This window comes from Trichomycterus rosablanca, chromosome 15 (assembly GCF_030014385.1).
Source record: "Trichomycterus rosablanca isolate fTriRos1 chromosome 15, fTriRos1.hap1, whole genome shotgun sequence".
In the NCBI taxonomy this organism is placed as follows: domain Eukaryota; kingdom Metazoa; phylum Chordata; class Actinopteri; order Siluriformes; family Trichomycteridae; genus Trichomycterus; species Trichomycterus rosablanca.
The window spans coordinates 21,294,258-21,314,966 of NC_086002.1; the positions used below are offsets into that span (position 1 = coordinate 21,294,258).

General features: G+C 37.8%; 1 protein-coding gene across 1 annotated transcript in view; it reads left to right on the plus strand.

The window, feature by feature from the left end:
• LOC134328786 (uncharacterized) overlaps positions 1 to 20,709 on the plus strand; it is a 765,451-nt gene that overhangs the window by 444,190 nt on the left and 300,552 nt on the right. The window lies entirely within an intron of this gene.

Below are 20,709 nucleotides of genomic sequence, written 5' to 3' on the forward strand. Positions count from 1 at the left end.
AATTATAATGTTATGGAGAACCAATAGACGGTTAGTGGAGCGTTTCTTCCATCTCGTGACCAAAATTCAAAAACACGAACTAAATCTGTGTGTTTATGTGTGTATGTGTGTGTTTTCTTTTATGTATGTATATTTTTATGTATTTTCATGTAATATAAAACATTGTTAGGAGGATTTAGTGGCGTTGGTGTTGCACGGTGTACACAGTCTGTATTTTGTACTGTGTGTGTAAGTGTGTGTGTGTAACCCTAACCTTTGCCCTCTGAGTCCCATTTCTGACGGGTTTTTGTCACCGTTTGCAGGTTCTCTGGCTGGCACTCACACTCAGGCTGGCACTCATTGTTCTCGCTACCTGATCTGAAGGCATGAGGACCCAGGTGTGGTTCGTCAGCTCCAGGTGCGCCTTGTGTTCCTAGGCAGCACAGATGATATCTGTTGAGTCCAATTTAAGCCCAACCTCCTTCTAACCCTAATTAGGATAACCCCAAGTTATTTCTAACCCTAACTACAACAACCCCAATTTATTTCTAACTTAAACTATGATAACACTAACAGGTTTTTAACCCTAATTAGGAAAACCTAAACATGTATCTAACCCTAATTAGGATATCCCCAACATGTAATAATAATAATCCTTTTTTTACTATCAGGCAATGAAATTAGAAGGAGGCAGAGTAAAAACATCAACACCATTTCACTATTTAATTTACTTTCACGAAAACAAGTGGGCATAAAAAGTGTAGGTTTCCACATTAACAATACACAAAATCTTATTTCTATAACTTTTGGAACTTAATGACTTTATTTGCTGTTTTTCAGTCCTTTGAAGCAGTCAAGAGCAGCTTTGTGATATCCAAAAAGTACATAAAGCGCTATAAAAAGACCTTGTTGCTTTTGTAGTTGAGCTAGCAAAGCTTCACACCTGAATGTTGTACATTGTTCACGTTCTTGTATTTCACGGTGTTTAGTACCGTAATGGGGATTTAAATTGTAAATCTTAACCGACTTTACTTCTGACTTTAGTAAATAAATGGACGCCCATGTGGTAAAAATCCAATCTGACTTTTACTCAGGACATTGTGCTCAATAAGGAAGCTTGAAAACCTTGAGTTAATAATACTACAGAAACTCTCTCTCTCTCTCGTATGCGTGAGTGTGTATGGGATACAGTATAAGGTCACTCACTGTCCCTCACCTGGTGGCAGGTGTGTAGGTAGAGAGCTGCGAGTGTGCAGCTCGCTCTGTGCTCCCCCAATAGGTAGGGCAGCTTGTCAGGGTTTGAGAGAGAATTAAAATTGGGGATAATTTTGTTGATTTTGGTAAAAAATTGTTTTCGAATGTGTGTGTATTTTGTACATTCAGTGAGGAAGTGCAGCTCTGTCTCTATCTGGTTTGAAGAGCAGTGTTGACACACTCTCTCCTCTCTGGGCATCCAGGACTGTCTGTGTCGTCCCGTCTCGATGGCCAGGCTGTGTTCGCTGAGTCTGTACCTTGTCAAGCTGTTTCTGAGTTTTGGATCAGTTATAGTGCTGAGATAATCTGCCACACTATACTGTCTATTTAGAGCCAAATAACATTGTAGTTTACTTTGGAGTTTAGTTTGTGTTTCCCAATAGGCCAAATAGTTTATCTTTAATTCATGTGTAATTTGATCAGTTCTGATTAGGTTCTGGTCTTGAGTCTTAATAGTGTTAGTCTGTGTTAGTGGTGTGTTAGTATGTGTTAATGGTGTGTTAATGCAGTGACTCAGGACCAGTTGGATGAGGGGACTGGTATCTTTGCTCAGCTCTTGGTATTGCAGAGCTTTGTAATGATACGAGTGTGGGTCGCTCTCTTTGAGATGATTCCAGAATTTTATTGCCCTTTTTTGTATATTAATAATAAGTGGGTATCGGCCTAATTCTGCCCTGCACACATTGTTGGTGGTGTGTCTGTGCACCTTTAATATTGTTTTACAAAATTCTGTGTGCAGGGTCTCAATTGGATGTTGTTCCCATTTGTTAAATTGTTGGTGTGTAAGCGGGCCCCACACTTCACTGCCATACAGGGCAATTGGTTCAATTATTGCGCCAAATATTTTGAGCCAAATTTTGATTGGGATTTCTACAGAAGTTTGTTTTTTTATGGCATAGAAAGCTCTGCGTGCTTTTTCTCTCAGTTCATTCACTGCCAGGTTGTAGTTTCCTGATGAACTAATGTTTAGTCCAAGGTAGGTATAGTTTTTAGAGTGTTCAATTTCATGATGTCCTAATTTAAATGTGTGTTTGGTTCCCTGAGATCTGGATCTTTTCTGGAAGGTCATAATTTTAGTCTTTTTGAGGTTGACTGTCAGGGCCCAGGTCTGACAGTACTGCTGCAGCAGGTCCAGTTTGTGCTGAAGACCCTGAGCGCTGGGGGACAGCAGGACCAGATCATCTGCATACAGCAGGAGTTTAATCTCTGAGTCGTGTAGAGTGAGACCGGGCGTGGCTGAGTGCTCTAACATGGAGGCCAATTCATTAATATAGATGTTAAATAGAGTTGGGCTCAGACAGCAGCCCTGTCTCACTCCACGCTCCTGAGAGATAAAATGTGTTTGTTTATTGCCAATTCTTATTCCGCACTGGTTTTCTGTGTACATAGATTTGATAAGATCATATGTTTTACCCCCTACACCACTTTCTAATAGTTTGTAAAACAATCCTTGATGCCAAATTGAGTCAAAAGCCTTTTTAAAGTCAATAAAGCAGGCAAATATTTTTACATGGTTTTGAACTACATATTTTTCAATGAGGGTGTGTAGGGTGTAAATATGATCAGTTGTGCGGTAATTTGGTAAAAATCCAATTTGACTTTTACTCAGGACATTGTGCTCAATAAGGAAGCTTGAAAACCTTGAGTTAATTATACTACAGAATAACTTCCCCAGATTACTGTTCACACAGATGCCCCGGTAATTATTAGGGTCGAATTTATCTCCACTTTTGTAAATTGGTGTTATGAGACCTTGATTCCAGATTTCAGGGAAGGAACCTACACTCAGAACCAGGTTAAAGAGTTTTAAAATGGCCAATCGAAATTTGGAACTGCTGTGTTTAATCATTTCATTCAGGATTCCATCAGGTCCTGATGATTTCTTTGGTTTTAATTTATTTATTTTATTAAGGAGTTCCTGCTCAGTAATGGAGGAGTCTAAAGGGTTTTGATTATCTTTAATAGCCAATTCAAGTTCTATAAATCTTCTATTGATGTCATTTTGTTCTGAATTTGTGTTGAATTTTATGTTTTTAAATAGTGATTGGAAATGGGTTGTCCATATATCCCCATCCTGAATGGCTAATTCTTCTAATTCTCTTTTATTTAGTTTGTTCCAGTTGTCCCAAAATTGATGTGTGTTGATTGACTCCTCAATTAGTGTCAGTTGTTTGTTTGTGTGTTGTGCTTTTTTGGTTCTGAGTGTACGTTTATATTCTCGAAGCTTTTCACAGTAAAGAAGTCGTATGTTAGTGTTGTTTGGGTCTCTGTGTTTTTGATTTGATAATGTTCTGAGTTCTGTTCGTAAATGTTGACAGTCTTTATCAAACCAGCTGTCATCTTTTGTTAATTTGGGTTTTAGTGTAGATCTAAGTTTTAGTTTTGCCTTCTCTGCTGTTCTTCTAAAGATTAGGTTAATTTTTTGGACTGCCTGATTTACTCCTTCTTTACTGTGAGTGTATGCAGTGTCCAGAAAGCTATCTAAGAGTGTTTGAGTTTGGTGGCTGATGATTGCTTTCTGGAACTCTTCTGCGCTGTTCTCGGCCCATCTGTAGGATCTGGGGATGTTGTACAGCTTACTGGGCCGTGTGTGTGTGGTGGGGTTAGTTTCTGTCTTTTTAATGAACCCAGTAATTTGGCTGTGATCAGACAGAGGGGTTAGTGGTTTGACAGTGAATGCACTGAGAGAGAAAGGGTCTAAATCTGTTACCATATAATCTACTGTACTGTTCCCAAGAGATGAGCAATACGTGTATCTTCCTAAAGAGTCCCCTCGTATCCTACCATTGACAATGTACAGACCCAGACTTCGACAGAGCTGCAGGAGGTCTTTTCCGTTTTTGTTTATCCCAATGTCATAGTTATTCCTGTAAATGGAAGAGGAATGATTATTAAGGAACATATTATTCTTAATAAAGTGATCTCCGTGTGTTTTTAAAGTGTCTGATTGTGTTCCTGTTCTTGCATTCAGGTCTCCACAGATGAGCACATTTCCCTGGGCCTGGAAATGGCTCGTCTCTCTCTCTAGTTCTGTAAATATATCATTTGAGTAGTATGGAGACTCTGAAGGAGGGATGTAAATGGCACAAAGGAATAAGTCCCTCTGTGATGATAATATAGATTTGTTTAATTTAAGCCAGATGTGGTATTTTGCTTGTTTTATTGTGTCTATGAAATTATGTAGGTTTGATTTATACCAGATGATGAGCCCCCCAGAGTCTCTGCCCTGGTGCACTGTGCTCAGTTTTTGGGAGGGTATTAGAATTTCCCTGTAGTTTTGAGGACAGTAAGTGACCGTATCAGCCCTACACCATGTCTCTTGTAGAATGATGATGTCAAGGTGTTTTATCTGTTTGTGTAATTCAGGGTGTAAACTTTTTATGCCAAAGGCTGAGGAATTTAGCCCCTGGATATTCCACGTGGTGATGGTGAGTGAAGTCATTTATAATTATTTCATTTCAGAATGAGACAAATCAGTCAAACAATCATATATACATAAAGGGCAGTTTTTTTTTTTTTTAAACCAGTTTGTTGCAAATGTACTGCAGTAATTGTTTGATCTCACCCATTTCGTCAGTGTGTTGTGGTCCTATGAGTGCTTGAGCATAGCTGAGATGTGTTTGTTCAGTCCGGGTGAGGTGGAGTGGTGTTGCTGGTTCTGAATGCTTTGGTTGGTGCCGGTGAACTGGTGGAGTTGTCAGTAGTCCAGGCTGAAGTGATGGTAATTTGCCTGGTGCCGGTCTGGTCAGGTGAGAGCGCTGAGTAGGTTGAGGTATGCTTTGTTTTTTTAAGTTGTGTCCCATTTGAGTTTTTTTAAAAAGCGGTTGTGTTGGTGGTCGTCTGATGGGTGTGCTGTAGCTGTAGGTTTGTCGTTGTAGCTTTGGGAGTTGTCCTCTCTGTTGGTCCGCTGTGTGAGTAGGTGTGGGTCTGCCCAGTGCTGCATCCTTTAGTGTTTTGGCGAATTCTTTAACACTGTTTTTGTTCAGGTGCACATGGTCGTATAGGTGATGGGGTGTAATATTGGTGTAATGAGCGAGGTGTACATTAGGAATGAGAGCACATCCTCTGGAGATGTAGGAATTTACTTTCTGTATGGTGTCAGGGTGGAAGTCTTTGCGTGGTAGGAGGGTTGATATGATGATTTTAGTGTTGGGGAAGGTCTCTGCAGCTCTTTCTGCAGCTCTGCACATCAAGGCTCCAACACGTTCCTGTTCTATTCTTAAATCGTTTGTGCCTGTGTGAATGATTATATAACTGGGCTTAATTAGGGCATTTTTGTGGAAGATTTGGTGTACATCTTTTATTCTTGGACACCAAATTTTTGATGTTGTGTATCCTGGGAAGAGCTTTTTCTCCTGTAAGAATTTGCCATTTGAATCAATTAGTATGACGACTTCTGTGTTTGTGTGAGTTCCTGGCTGGATATTCTGCTGGTGTTGTGGGGATGTGGGCATTTCTTTTGAGTGTCCGGGGGTGGGCACGGATGAGGGCTTGGCGGTGGGTAGCGTTGAGGGCCCAGGGGTGGGCTGTGATAAGGGCCCGGGGGTGGGCTGTGATGAGGGTTGGGTGGACAGCATTAGGGGCCTAGGGGTAGACTGAGATGAGGGCTTGCCGATGGGCATCGTTGAAGGCCCAGGGTTGGGCTGTGATAAGGGCCAGTGGGTGGGCTGAGATGAGGTCTTGGCATTGGGCAGTGTTGAGGGCCCAGGAGTGGGCTGAGGTGAGGGCTCAGGGGCGGACTGCGATGAGGGTCCGAGGATAGATTGTGACAAAGGCCCAGGGGAAGTCCTTTTAATGGAGTCTCTGTTGTGCAGCTCCTGTCTGAGGTTCGAGATCTCTCTGGACAGCTCTGCTTTAATGTTTATTTGTTCTTTTTCTGCTTTCTCTTTATATTCCTTCAGCTCATTTTGTAGTTTTTCCCTGTCCTGGTGTAGGTTCTTAATCTCTCCTTTCAGATCCTGTACAGTCACTTTTAGCTGGTTTTTAATTTGGTTGATCTGGTCTCTGAGCTCGGTGTCTGGGTTGGGGATGTTGTGATTAAAAAAGTGTTCTTTGAGTTCTATCAGCTCGGTCTCTAACAGAGCTAGATTGTCTCTGAGTTGGGTCACAGTGGTGCTGAGGTGTGGGCTCGGTGGAGGGATGGTGCAGGGTTTTTTACCTGACTCTGTGTCTCTCTCAGTGGTATGTAATTCAGAGGAGGGGTTCAGACTGTCCCTGAGACACAAGCTTCTGATTGATGGAAAAACATCTGCGAATTTTCCCAGTGCATGTTCACTACCTTGAATCATGACAGTCCCTGTCTGGTACAGGTTTATAGTTAAAAATCTGTGTTCTGCATTTTTATCACAGTCTTCAAATACATAAATTTGACGTCCCTTACAGATACCACGTTTAGTGACATGTTTAAAATGAGAACAGATGGCAGAGTGCCAGTCTTCGGTGTGGTTTGTGTAGAAGAGTAGGTTGTTGGTGGTGTTTTTCCCTTTATTTAGACCACAGTCTTTAAACAGAGTATCTGGGTTTTCTTTCTGAGTTTTGATCTTGTACTGCTGTCTGCTATTCTCTGTCTGAACCTCCTGAGGAAACTCAAAGAGGCGGGGCTTCACTGCTACTGCTGTTACTGTTACTGTTACTGTTGCTACTGTTACTGTCTCCTCATTGGCCATTTTAAAAGGTATCAATATTTGAATGATACTGGCAGTTTAACTGTCATTAACTGTCACATTCAGCAAAACAATAGCAATTTAATAAACAATTAGCACAGTAAGCCTTTAGAAAATAAATTATAGCTGTCTTATCTTCTGTTTTCTAATCCTTTTTTGTAGAGGGTATGTGGGTGTGCAGTTTAGGACTGTGTGCTTAGATTTCCTACCCTCAGTGTGCAGAAGCAGAGCAGATTTGTCCAGGTTTTGTGGAAATGCTGTCCTTATTCCTGTTTATATGCCTTTGTTTCTACTTTTCTTTTTCCTCCTCTTCCTAATACATGTTAAATCCTCTGTACCTTATTTTCTTCTTCTTTGTGTTATCTTTTCTCCTTCTTCTTCTTTTCTTTTGAAGTTGCCTTGTTTTTGGTAAGATTCTGTCCAGATATGTTATTATTTTATCAGGTTTTGCCTAATCAAGTTATTTAAAAAAAAAAAAAAAAAAAAAAAAAAAAAGACTTATCCTTAATATTACATTTAAGATTATTGTAGATATTAACTGTTTTACTAATTTATCTCACTCCAGAAACAAAAATACTAAATAAAATCAGGAGCTCATCTTATACATGTCTTCACTCTCTGTGGAACTTCTCTCTCTCTCTCTCTCTCTCTCTCTCTCTCTCTCTCTCTCTCACACCTGCAAAAGCTAGCAACAAACACAAGCGTTGTCCATTTATACACATTCCTAAACACAATTTTACCCTCATGTTTTATTTACCCTACACCTCCTTATAGTACATTGTCATAAGGTTTATGGTTGCACAGAAGCCCTGTTGAATTTCTTTTTTTAACATGTTTAAAACTGCAAAATTATTCAAATTAAACTTTAGTTACAGAAAAAATCATGTGTAATACATCAAATCGATTGTGGTCCGATTTACTGAGGAAAAACTACAGTGCATTTTAGAAAACAAAATTACAAAAAACTAATTTACAAGAGCTGAAACACTTTTACCAATGCCGAAACAAATTTACAAACGGTCGATCTGACGGAAATGGTAGGTACAATACACAGGAAGTGCTCGTTGCTTACCTGCTGCCAATCAAACTGTTTCTCAGGGATGAAGTGAACAGAGTTTGTGATGGTAACACTAAACAATAGTGATGTGCAGATGAAGCCTCAAAAACGACACACACTGTGTGGAATTTCAACACATGTGAGGAGTGTGCTCAGGGACGACACATACTGTATGTTGATTTAAACACAGTAAATGTGTCATCCTGTTTTTGCACACCCACCGTGTTAAGATAATTAACACACACAATGTGTTGTTCTTACACAATGTGTGTTGATTATGTGTAATCAAGAAAATGGGTAAAATAAAGACTAATACAAATTTAGCCATTTTATTTTACTGTATAATATTACAAATGTTTAAATAACATTCTTTTTTGTGACAAGTTATAAATTAATACAAGATTACAAACAGTTTAACAGTAAAGGTACAAAATATATCTTCCTTGAACTTCTTTCCATTCTTGCAAAAAAATGTCTCTTTCTCTGTCCTAAAAGAAAGACAAAAATATCATTACAAGGTTCTGTGTTTCTCTCTCAGAGAGTCTTGTGTAATCACAATACAAAATATTAACTGAATTATACATTTACAACATTTAATATTTTGAATAACATTCTGATTAGTCAACCAACCAAATAAGTAACCAGAACACAACTAATATTCCTCCAAATTTGTCATGTCTCTAATTATTCACATAGGCTGTTAAACAAATTATTAAACAAGTCACCTGAAAACTACAGTTACAGCATACAAGCTCAAATGTTTCCTTTACCAGAATAAAGTAAATCGGATGATGAATTTTGGAAGAGTTGTGCTTTACCCTAAATATATCCACCACTACCAGCTTTAATGCTAATAACAATAAGCAATGTTGCTAACGATTCGATTTAAAGAACCGATTCTTCCGAAACGATTCTGTACTTCCGAACCGACTGCATTAGGGCCTCTTAAGCACTAATGAATCGATTCAGTTTTTCGATTCGTTTAAACGGATGATTTAAAAGAACCGATTCAGTAAAACGAACTGAGCTAAACTAAGCTAAAAAAATTTTTTAAATGATTAAAATTCGCTGCTCATAATGAGATTTAACTTAAATAATGTTACTACATAATCACATAGTCTCAAAAGGTCAGTAAAGTAAGTTACCTTGAGAACACTGAAAACACACAGGGTTGCTATGGTAACCTTAATTAATTATCCACAGTAATTCTGTTGTGGCGCCATTTTGACCAAACTAAAAGTCCAATTTACGGTTAGCCAGTTAGCTAACGATAAATAATACCAATAAAAAGAAAGACTAGTCATGTTTAACAGAACATTTATTACTGAATAGGAACAGAAAAGCAAACTTAGGTTTATATTAATGTAATTCAGTGCCTCCTTTTTTACTTAACTAAGTCAATTGTGAGTCTATTGTAAGTTAAAACAGGTCACAGGGTTAAAACCTACTTTTTAAAGCTTTGCTTGACTTCATAAAACACACAACAAAACACTGATGAACATGAACTAAATAATCATTAATAAAACATACTCAATACTAGACTAGTTTGAAACCCCACTGCTTTTGCAACTTACCAATAAGGATGAGTCCTGCTCCTTTCCTTGCATGGTCCAAAAAGAGGGAATCAACCATGAAACACAGATATACTTGATAGGAGAAATGTGACTGGTTAATGCATATTTTTATTTATTAATTTATTTTTAATCTTCCATGGAAAAAAAAAATCTATGTTTCCAGTCAGAAATGCCATTATTTTATCCAAATTAAAATTAAAAATTGAATAAATATATATTTTTAAACAGTGTATTTTCTCACAGTTCTACACATAAATGTGTAGACTAACTATTGGAGTTACTTTACGTGTCTGTGTAAAAAGTGGCCAGAAATGACACAAAACATGTTACAGACCGCAGGACACAGTAGTTGTGTAGAAAAAATTACACATTACTTATTAGAGTGTAGTTTTACTGTCTCTTATATAGTCAGTGAGATAAAAACACCAAAGCTTTGAATCAGTCCCACACATTCCTGCTGGTTTAATACAAGCTCCGATACACTCCAGTGTTACAAAAGTGAAACAAGCTTCAAAGCCTCGGTATCAAATGTTCCATCCCTAATAAACAATGTTCTGTCTATTTTGTGTTAATTATTTTATCCAGTTGACCCGCTTTTGTTTTTCTTGTGGGAATTCCTTAGATGTTTAGAGAAGCGGACAGTAGATAGAGATGAACAGGCCACGTCTAAATGTCTGCACAAACAATCTAAGGACTTCAAGACTACAAGAAAACCAAAGCAGGTGAACTGGATAAAATTATTTCCACAAAATAGACAAAACATTGTTTAGCGTTACCATCACAAACTCCGTTCACTTTACCCCCGAGAAACAGTTTGATTGGCAGCAGGTAAGCAACAAGCACATCCTGTTTATTGTACCTACCATTTTCTTCAGATCGGCTGTTTGTAAATGTGTCTCGGCATTGGTAAAAGTGTTTCAGCTCTTGTAAAAATTTTTTTTGTAATTTTATTTTCTAAAATGTTGATTTGTTTTGCATTTCTCGGCCACCGTACAAGGTACTACACTAATCAATATACAATGTTTTTCCTGCCTCTCTCTCTACTGTTACCAGGAGAAAACAAAAAACAAACAACAAAAAAAGGGCTTTACCCCCTACTCTGCTTTTAAGTTTGATTAAAATATTACATAACTAAGTTAAACTTTTACCTACCAGAGAAGATACACAACACGACATAAAAAACTTTGGCATTTTTTCTGGTTGGTGGCGCAGGAGGGGAAAACAAAGCCAAACAGCCAAAACAAAGTACATGCTCGGAGTTTCTCAGGAATGGAGTTTCAGAGTTTGGGACCAGATATACTAAAAGCTCTGTCACATAGAACCAAGCCTGAAAGGGGGAACAACAAGTACGTTTTCATCTGATGACCGAAGTAAACGAGTAGGTGAGTATGGATAAAGTAAATCAGTGAGATATGTAGGTGCTTGGCCATGCAAGGCTTTAAAAACCAACAAAAGAACCTTATATTGAATGTGGTATTGGATGGGTAGCCAGTGGAGCAGTTTAAGTGAAGGAGTTATGTGATCACGTGATCTTGTATGTGTTAGGACCCTCGCGGCTGAATTTTGTACATGCTGTAGCCTCTTTAGCCCGGAGACAGGGAGCCCATAAAGAACAGCATTACAATAGTCCATTACAAGAGTTTCAGTTGAAGAGAATGAAATAAAGAAGCGCAGTCTAGAGATGTTCTTAAGGTGAAAATATCCAGTTTTAGCAAAATTTTTTATGTGAAATTTAAAAGAAAGAGTGGAGTCTAGAATGACAGCAAGATTGTGGACCTGAGACAGGGAAGAATTGGTAAAATCTGGGAATTTTAACATATCATATTACTTTTTACAATTCTCCAAAAGTGCCACCAGAGGGAAGCAACACAATTTTTTTTTTTTTACCACGGTCAAAAGAAATCTGGTGGTCACAAATAAACATAAGTGCAAAATTACAGTGGTCTGTCTACCTGCATATGCTCATAACATAACCGTAAAGCTGTATTTAATTAACCAGAGCTTTCATATACGTATATGATATAAGTATACACTCTATCTTTATCCTGACATTCTTTTCTTTGTTTTTTATTTCAAATTTTTATTTCTATTTCTATTATTTTTATTTCGGTCTCCTGGTGTTTTTAACTGGAAGCCTCGTCCTCAGTCACTCCACCCTATCGCTCATTGGTTGCAGTGTAGAACAGGCTGCAACCAATCAGAAGCCACTTGTACTGCAAAAAGACAGAAAGGGAGAACAACCAAACACAAATACATGAAAACAGAAAAAAAAAAACGTGTCCCTCAGGCACGTAACAATATCATATCAGTATTTTTTTTATTTTTCAATTCTCCAAAAGTGCCACAAGAGGGCGACATTACAAGATTTTTTTACCAGCTAGGTCACATGATCTCATTTTACCATAATATTATATAATAAAAAATAATATTACACAAGAGGGCGACATTTCAAATTTTTTTTTGACTGACCACAAATAATCACAAGGTTAAAATTACAGTGGTCTGTCTACCTGCATGTGCTCATAACATAACCTTGTAGCTGTATTTACTTAACCAGTGCTTTAAAAGTATTCACTCTATCTTTGTCTTGACATTCTTTTCTTTCTTTTTTTTATTTGTGGCGGTCGTCTGCTGCTTTTTTACTGAAAGTCCCGCCCCCTGTCACTCCATAATAGCTCTCATTGAATGCAGTGGAGAAAACGCTGCAACCAATCAGCAGCCACTTGTACTGCAAAAATACAGAAAGACAGAAAGAGAGAACAACCAAACACAAATACTGTACATGAAAACAGACAAAAAAACACGTGTCCCTCAGGCACGTAACAATATTATCTCACAATTTTTTTTTATACAGTTCTCCAAAAGTGCCACAACAGGGCGACATTAAAAAGATTTGTTTTACCATGGTCACAAGATCTCTTTTTTTTTTTTTTACCCGTTCGGTCACATGAACTTATTTTACCATATCATGTTAATTTTTTTTTACAGTTTTCCAAAACTGCCACAAAGCAGCGACATTACAAGGATTTTTTTTTACTATGGTTAAAAGACCTCATATTACCACATAATATTATATTATATAATATAAATTATAATAACTTTTTTTGCAATTCTTCAAAAGTGCCACAAAAGGGCGACATTAAATTTTTTATTATGGTCACAAGAAAACTGGCCACAAATAATCAATTAATAAAATTATACACTCTAGCTTTGTCTTTACATTTTCAGCATTCAGCAGACGCTTTTATCCAAAGCGACTTGCATTTTGCAGTCTAAGCAATTGAGGGTTAAGGGCCTTGCTCAAGAGCCCAACGGTGGCAGCCTGGCAGTGATGAGGTTTGAATAATCAACCTTCTGCTTACTAGCCCAGTAGCTTAACCGCTAGGCTACAACTGCCCTTGACATTCTTTTCTTTTTTTGTTTATACTGAAAGTCCCGCCCCCAATCACTCCACCATGTCTGTAATTGGTTGCAGTAGTGAACAGGCTCGTAACAATATCATATCACTATTTTTTTTCAACACTTCTTTAAAAGTGCCACAACAGGGCGACATTACAAAGATTTTTGTTTTTTATGGTCACAAGATCTCATATTAACACTACATATTATTTTATTGCAATTCTTCAAAAGTGCCACAAGAGGGCGACATTACAAGATTTGTTTTCCATGGCCACATGATCTAAGTTTAAATATCATGTTAATTTGTTTACAGTTTTTTAAAACACTGCCACAAAAGGGCGACATTACAATGATTTTTTGCTTTACCATGGTCAACAGACCTCATATTACCATATCATATTAGCTTTCATAATAATTCTTTAAAAGTGCCAAAAGAAGGCGACATTTCTTTGTTTTGTTTTTTGTTTTTTTACCATGGTCACAAGAAAACTGGCCACAAATAATCACAAGGCTAAAATTACAGTGTTCTGTCTTCCTACATGTGCTGTTTTTTTCACTGGAAGCCCCGCCCCCAGTTACTCCACCATTTCTCTAATTGGATGCAGTGAAGAACAGGCTTAAACCAATCAGCAACCACTTGTACTGCTTATCCCCAGTCAGTCCATCATATCTCTGATTGGTTGCAGTGGAAAACAGGCTGCAACTAATCAGCAGCCACTTGTACTGCAAAAATACAGGAAGACAGAAACAGAGAACAACCAAACACAAATACATGAAAACAAAAAAAACACGTGTCCCTCAGGCATGTAACAATATGAAATCACTATTTTTTTTTTTTATTCCCCAAAAGTTCCACAACAGGGCGACATTACAAAGATTTTTTTACCATGGTCACAAGATCTCATATTACAACATAATATTACTTTTTTGCAAATCTCCGAAAGTGCCACAAGAGGGCGACATTAAAATATTTTTTTTATAACCAACTTGGTCATATGAACTCATTTTACCATATCATGTTAATTTTTTTTTTTAAAGTTTTCCAAAACTGTCTCCTGCTGTTTTTTTACTGGAAGCCTCGCACTCAGTCACTTCACCCTATCGCTCATTGGTTGCAGTGGAGAACAGGCTGCAACCAATAAGAAGCCACTTGTACTGATGATGCTTAGTCATTCCACCATGCCTCTCATTGGATGCAGTGGAGAAAACGCTGCAACCAAAAAAAAAAAAAAACCAAACACAAATACATAAAAGAAAAAAAAACGTGTCCCTCAGGCATGTAACAATATCATATCAATATTTTTTTATTTTGCAATTCTCCAAAAGTGCCACAAGAGGGCGACATTACAAGATTTTTTTAACAGCATGGTCACATGATCTCATTTCACCATAATATTATATAATAATATATAATGTTAGTTTTTATAACAAATCTCCAAAAGTGATACAAGAGAGCGACATTTTAATTTTTTTTTAACCATAGTCACATGAAAACTGGTGTCCACAAAAAAAATCACAAGGCTAAAATTACAGTGGTCTGTCTACCTGCATGTGCTCATAACATCAGCAGACACTTGTACTGCAAAAAGACAGAAAGAGAGAACAACCAAACACTAATACATGCACGTAACAATATCATATCACTATTTTTTTTTTAATTCTCCAAAGGTGCCACAACAGGGCGACAAAGATTTATTTAACATGATCACAAGATCCCATATTACCACATCATATTACTTTTTTGCAATTTTTTAAATTGGGCGACATTAAAATATATTTTTTTACCCATTTGGTCACATGAACTCATTTTACAATATCATGTGAAATTTTTTTTTACAGTTTTCCAAAACTGCCACAAGACAGCGACATTACAAGGATCTTTTTTTACCATGGTCAAAAGACCTCATATTACCACATCATATTACTTTTTTTGTAATGCTCAAAAAGTGCCACAAGAGGGCGACATTACAATTTCTTTTTTACCACGGTCACAAAAAAATGGCCACAAATAATCAATTAATAAAAGTAAACACTCTTGCTTTGCCTTTACATTTTCAGTATTTAGCAGACGCTTTTATCCAAAGCGACTTATATTTTGCAGTCTAAGCAATTGAGGGTTAAGGGCCTTGCTCAAGGGCCCAACGGTGGCAGCCTGGCAGTGATGAGCTTTGAACAAGCAACCTTCTGCTTACTAGTCCAGTAGCTTAACCGTTAAGCTACAACTGCCCTTGACATTCTTTTCTTTTTTTTTTTTTATACTGAAAGTCCCACCAGTCACTCCACCATGTCTCTAATTGGTTGCAGTAGAGAACAGGCTCGTAACAATATCATATCAATATTTTTTTTTTTACAATTCTTCAAAAGTGCCACAACAAGGCGACATTACAAAGATTTTTGTTTATTATGGTCACAAGATCTCATATTAACACAACATATTACTTTTTTGCAAATCTCCAAAAGTGAACAAGAGGGCGACATTAGCAGATTTTTTTTTTTTTATCAACTTGGTCACATGAACTCATTTCACCATATCATGTTAATTTTTCAATGTGCAATTCCAAAACTGCCACAATAGGGCGACATTACAAAAATCTTTTTTTTACCATGTTCACAAAACCTCATTTTACCATATTATATTAGTTTTTGTAACAATTCTCCAAAAATGCAACAAGAGGGCGACATCTCAATTGTTGTTTTTACCACAGTCACAAGAAATCTGGTGGCCACAAATAAACACAAGGCCAAAATAACAGTGTTCTGTCTACCTGCATGTGCTCTTAACATACGTTGTAGCTGTATTTACTTAAACAGAGCTTTCAAAGTATACAGGTCACCTGCTGCTTTTATATTGAAAGTCTCGTCCCCAGTAAGTCCACCATGTCTTTAATTGTTTGCAGTGAACAGGCTCGTAACAATATCATATCACTATTTTTTTTTTTTTTTTGCAATTCTTCAAAAGTGCCACAACAGGGCGAGGGAAGATTTTTGTTTACCAACATGGTCACATGATCTCATTTTACCACATCATATTACTTTTTAAAACAATTTTCCAAAAGTGCCACAGAAGGGCGACATTTCAATTTCTTTTTACCATAGTCACAACAAAACTGGCCACAAATAATCAATTAATAAAAGTATACACTCTTGCTTTGTCTTTACATTTTCATTTTCAGCATTCAGCAGACGCTTTTATCCAAAGCGACTTACATTTTGCAGTCTAAGCAATTGAGGGTTAAGGGCCTTGCTCAAGAGCCCAACGGTGGCAGCCTGGCAGTGATGAGGTTTGAACCATCAACCTTCTGCTTACTAGTCCAGTATCTTAACTAGAGATGGGACGATCGATCGGCTATGAATCGGTATCGGCCGATTTTTAATCAAAATATGCTATCGGCGATCGGCGATATCTCCTAAAAGTAGCCGATCCGATCGTGTGATATATAAAGATCACGTTAAATTAACAGCTCAGTGGATTGATCCAGACTTTGAGCTACGACGCGCCAACCATCACATCACCATTCATCAACCATCGTACAGAAACCACAGTGAAAGCTCTTCATGACCTAAAATAACATCATTAACGTTGTGCATCATACATACGATGTAATTTTGCTGATTGTAATATTTACTTTAAAAAGATAATTCAACCCGATCACATCTGAGTCGATTCTATCAGCACGTTATATAAACTCCTGGTTCACTTTGGTAAATCGTAAGCGGTTCTTACTTGTGATGTAGATGAGAACAGAAAACGTTACAGAGCCAATCAGAGGCAAAAGTTTATTCATTACCAAATTCGTTAGTTCAGGATCATCTGCTGAACTTTTAGCTCCACAGACGGAACGAGTCTGACTCGGTTACAGATCTGTGGTAATAGCAGTTTAATTAAGCTTTTAAATGAAGCTTTTTAATGTAAGAGAGTCACACAAAATGTTCTGTAGTAGTTGGTGTTTATTTAAAACCACGACATTTAATTAATAACAGTAAACACGGAGAGATAACTGAGAAGAGAAACTTACGCTTCGCGAAAAATGACTCGTGAATCAATGAATCACTTATAGCGATACAGTGAACAAAGCGTCTCTTCTAAAGGCGCACACACACACACAAACACGCGCGCGCTGCTCCGGTTTACTGTGAGGCTCTTTTTAAGTTTATTATTTTATTTACTGCTAAATAGCAATCGGCTATCGGTCGATGTCCCTGAAAGGAGATCGGAGATCGGAATCGATGCCAAAAACCCCGATCGTCCCATCTCTAATCTTAACCGTTAAGCTACAACTGCCCTTGACATTCTTCTCCTTTTTTTTTTTTTCATATTGAAAGTCCCGCCCCCAGTCACTCCACCATGTCTCTAAATGGTTGCAGTAAAGAACAGGCTCGTAACAATATCATATCACTATTTTTTTTTTGCAATTTTTCAAAAGTGCCTGAAGAGGGAGACATTAAAAGATTTTTTTTTTTACCAATTAGGTCACATGAACTCATTTTACCATGTCATGGTAATTTTTTTTACAGATTTCCAAAACTGCCACAAGACGACGACGACATTACAAGGATCTTTTTTGTTCCATATTCACAAAACCTCATATTACCACATCATATTACTTTATTGCAATTCTCCAAAAGTGCCACAAGAGGGCGACAGCACTATTTTTTTTTTTTTTTACCACAGTCACAAGAAAACAGGCCACAAATAATCACAAGGCTAAAATTACAGTGGTCTGTCTACCTGCATGTGCTCATAACATAACCTTGTAGCTGTATTTACTCAACCAGTGCTTTAGAAGTATTCACTCTATCTTTGTCTTGACATTCTATCCTTTTCTTTTTTTTAATCATGCCGGTCTCTTGCTGTGTTTTTTACTGGAAGCCCCGCCCCCAGTCACTCAACCATATCTCTCATTGGATGCAGTGGATAAAATGCTGCATTCAATCAGCAGCCACTTGTACTGCAAAAAGGCAGAAAGACAAAAAAAAGGGAGAACAACCAAACACAAATACATGAAAACAGAAAAAAACACGTGTCCCTCAGGCACGTAACAATATCAAATCAATATATTTTTTTTTTTTTACAATTCCCCAAAAGTGCCACAACAGGGCGACATTACAAATATTTATTTTACCATGGTCAACAGACCTCATATTACCACATCATATTAGTTTTCATAACAATTCTCCAAAAGTGCCACAAGAGGGCGACATTACAAGATTTTTTTTGTACCATGCTCACAAGAAAACTGGTGGCCACAAATAAACACAAGGCCAAAATTACAGTGGTCTGTCTACCTGCAAGTGCTCTTAACATAGCCTGTAGCTGTATTTACTTAACCAGTGCTTTAAAAGTATACATTGTAATTGGTTGCAGTAGAGAACAGGCTGCAACCAATCAGCAGCCACTTGTACTGCTTATGTTTAGTCACTTCACCATCGGCCTTTCCCAAACCGTTCTCTCCTCACTAACACTCCACTACAGAGTCACACTCCATATGAAGTCACACTGTGCTGTGAAGGGAGCTTCCAATTAAGGGGAGGGTCTAAATTCAGGAGTGAAATCTGGGACGCCCTCTTTGCTTTCGAGCGGAATAAGGAAGCTGTCGTCACCATGGCTACAGATAGATGCTTTTCTCGCCTTGCCGTCATGTCTTGCGCTCCGTTATCATTTCAGCATCTCCAAGCGGAAATACGAGCTTAGGAGGCGCAAGCACCTGCTACTTTATAATTAGTACAAATGTATAGTTATGTTTTAATTCTCCAAAAAATGGTGTTACAGTTTTTCTCAATTGCTTTGGTGCATTTCTCTGATCAGAATTAAAATTCTCATAACTGTTAGTTCAGCCTCCACAAGATTTAGTCATTTGTGCACATCATAGTAGCAGTTTCTCATTCCTTCCAACAAATTACAAATGCTTTTGGACATGCATCAATTGCTTCCATACAATTCTCTGCAGTACTGTGTATGTTGTATGTTCCAATTCAGTTCCAATATGTACTGCAATATTGTTTACAGTTGTGCACAGCTCTACCCAAAGGGTGTTTCTTATGTTTGTTGTAAATAAGTTTGTACTTTGCTATAGCACAATGCTGTGAACAAATTAGAATTGCAAAGAGCATATGCAGTAAAAATGTGAAACATACATATTGAGTGTCTTGTACTCATTTACCTCACTAAATACAGTAATGTCCATCTTAACTGTAGATTTCAGATGGGTGTGCTAATAGTGTATAGTGCTGTCTTGAGCATTTTCAGGTAGTGTCACCATGATCTGACTTTTTTGCACTGGAAAACACTTACAGAGTGAACTGTCATAATGAAAACATGACAAAGCCATTTGACTATCTTGTTCATAAACAATGGAGTCAGGACTTTTTTTTTGATGACACTGACACTTTTATTGACATGAATACTTGCTTTTGAGGAATTAACTTTCCATTTGGAGCAAGTGACACGCTTTTGCAAGTTATCAACTAGGTTTTGCAGTTTGTACTAATTGTTTTGAGAAATGTACTTACTGTTGTGCAAACATTAATAAGTGATGTGAGAAATGCACCAAAGCGACTGAGAAAAAAACTGTAAATATGATAATAATGTTAGTGATGGTATTGTTGGGGTAAAATAATTTTGCCATTTATGAAGTTTAAGTTCACCGATCACAGATTTCATTACTTTCTTTAAAAAGACTGAAGAAGACTGTGCCTAAATTTTCCCTAACACCTTATGAGGATAATTTAATATAATATTTTACATTTGTAAGATGTTTCCTCCATTCACCTTTCCTAGCTGCACTTCTGTGGAGTGACGTGGTCGAGTGTGCTCTTGTGTTCACTCGCTGTTGAAGGGTTTTACAGTTCACTTCCCCTCCGTCCTAATTACTTTGGAACAGCCCTTAATGTGGCGAGCACTCCACGTGAACGCTCAAACGGAGGTGGAGTGGAGAGGGGGGAGTGAGTAGGGAGCGGATTGGGATTGGGGACATATCTGTTATTGGTTGCAGTGGAGAACAGGCTGCAACCAATCAGCAGCCACTTGTACTGCAAAATGACAGAAAGAGAGAACAACCAAACACGACATTACAAGAATTTTTTACCAACATGGTCACATGTTTTCATTTTACCATTTCATGTTATTTTTTTTAACAATTCTCCAAAAGTGTTCTAAGAGGGCGACATTACAAAGATTTTTTTCTATTATGGTCACAAGACATATACTATATTGCCTTAAGTATTCACTCACCTGCCTTCACACCTATATGAACTTGAGTGATGTATCATTCTTAATTCATAGGGTTTTAAATGATGTACCCTTAGCAGCTATAACAGCTTCAACTCTTCTAGGAAGGCTTTCCACAAGGTTTAGGAGTGTGTTTATGGGAATTTTGACCATTCTTTCAGAAGCGCATTTGTGAGGTCAGATACTGATGTTGGACGAGAAGGCCTGGCTCGCAGTCTCAGCTCTAATTCATCCCAAAGGTGTTCTATCGAGTTGAGGTCAGGACTCTGTGAAGACCAGTCGAGTTATTGCATACCAAACTCTAGAGTCCAGTGGCGGTGTGCTCTACACCACTGCATCCGACGCGTTGCATTATGCTTGGTGTTGTAAGGCTTGGATGCATTCTATGAAGCTCTACACACTGTTCTTGAGCTAATCTGAAGGCCACATGAAGTTTGGAGGTCTGTATTGATTGGCTCTGCAGAAAGTTGGCGACCTCTGCGCACTGTGCCTCAGCATCCGCTCTCTGTCATTTTACATGGACTAGCACTTTGTGGCTGAGTTGCTGTCATCCCC